This window comes from Otolemur garnettii, unplaced genomic scaffold (assembly GCF_000181295.1).
Source record: "Otolemur garnettii isolate 467f Iridium unplaced genomic scaffold, OtoGar3 scaffold00109, whole genome shotgun sequence".
In the NCBI taxonomy this organism is placed as follows: Eukaryota; Metazoa; Chordata; class Mammalia; order Primates; family Galagidae; genus Otolemur; species Otolemur garnettii.
In genome coordinates this window covers 5,252,871-5,254,848 of record NW_003852504.1, presented here as the reverse complement: position 1 = coordinate 5,254,848, position 1,978 = coordinate 5,252,871, and positions in this window count along the sequence as shown.

Below are 1,978 nucleotides of genomic sequence, written 5' to 3'. Positions count from 1 at the left end.
TTCTCACAAGCTCCCCCGTGAAGCCAATGCTGCTGGTCTGAGGACCCCAGTGTGAGTAGCAATGACACAGACCACATTATAATCTAGTCACTAGTTGAAGTCTCAGTTTGTCCAGAATTTTGTGAAAGCCAAGGTTAGGTCTGGGAAGAAATGTGAGGAAAGCCAGATTTGTCCGAGGCCCCCAGAAATCAGCTCCTTCCTACCTTCCACCCCACAGGCTCTGATGGTCTGTTTCCCTCCTGGAGGATCTGCATTTTGACAGGGAGCAGAGCTTTCTTTTTTTTTTTTTTTCTTGAGACAGAGTCTTACTATGTCACCCTTGGTAGAGTGCTCTGGCATCACAGCTCACAACAACCTCAAACTCTTCCTCCAGCCTCGTGTATGTGGCCAGCGCCCCACTGAGCTACGGGTGCCGCCCAGGGAGCAGAGCCTTAAGCTGAAGCAATGACATCGTCATTTCAGGATTTGCGGCAAGGATGGAGAGGAAGAAAAGGGTGCAAGAGGCTGCTTTCAAGTTCCCCAAATCACTCATTAGCTTAATGAAGCTGGGCTGTTTTACACCCTCAAAAGAACATACCACTGGGCGGTGCCTGTGGCTCAAAGGAGTAAGGCTCCGGCTCCATATGCCGGAGGTGGTGGGTTCAAACCCAGCCCCAGCCAAAAACTGCAAAAAAATAAAATAAAATAAAAAATTAAAAAAATAAAGAACATGCCACCAAGATGGTCTCCAGAACCTCGTCACAACTGGCTAAGAGGGAGACGCTTTCCGTTTAGTTTAGTCTATACGTTCGGCTATTCACCTAAGGTTCATCCCAATCACTGCTTTAGTAACAGGCAAGAGTCTGTGGCCAGACTTGTCCGGTTGCACTCAGGGTTGAGGGCACTGTGAGTGGATGCCAGCCAGACCACCGTGGCCCAGGCAAGCTGATTATCCACGCGGATCCCCACTCTGGGGAGGGCTGGGCTTCTGGGGGAACTGGAGGCTGCTTCAGCATTCGGCCTAATTTGAGGCCGAAGTAAAAATGTGTTTTTGGTAACAGAGAAACTCATATTGAAAACAGGTGGTGTTTGGGCCTTTGCCTACTCTCCAAAATGGACCATCTGGGGCCTGCAATGCTTTTCTGTCTCCAAAGTCTCAGCCCTGCTGTGGATTTGGATCCTCACTAAGGGAAAGGCCTCCGTGAGCTGCTATTCTGGACAGGGGCTCCCCAAGAGTCACAGGGAAGTGGGGTTGGTGTGGAGTTTCAGACTGTGCGAAGGGGTGAGGAATAGAGAAAGGAAAGTGGGCTGCCTTGGTGAGCAGCAGGAAGCTTAAGTTTTGTCCTGTCTGTCAACATATGTGCCCTGAGCTCTCAATGTGGGTAAGTTACCAACAAGTTGCAAAAGTTGCTTGGAACCCCATCTATATGCTGTGTAAGCATACGGGAGAGATAAAGCCGGGCTTCCGTGCTAAAACAAGACAGAAATGTACAAAGATGGTAACAGCAGAAGATAACATAACCCCAGTCAAGTGGGATAGCGTATAGGTGTTGGATTCTTCCCTAAAATCTTGCTATGGTAAAATGGAATGGGGTGTTTTATAAGTCAAATTGATTAATTGGTTCATTCCTGAGTTCTTGTATTTATTCATTCCATAAGCTATTCTTTCATGGAGAGTGAGGCCAATCTGGTACAAGTATAGGTTTGTTTATTTTTATTTATTTATTTATTTTGCAGGTGTTTTTTTGGCTGGGGCTGGGTTTGAACCTGCCACCTCCGGCATATGGGGCCAGCACCCTACTCCTTTCAGCCACAGGCATCGCCCAGGTTTGTTTATTTTTCAAGTGAGGGCTGGTTATTTTTTTTTTTTTACAGTTTGAATAGATTTATTCAAAAAAATATTCCATATCCAATATACCTTTGCCTCATACAAATACAAATGTATTTTCTGTTCTCCAACTCTACAGTTCATCAGTTATTCTTTTTTTTTTTTTTTTTT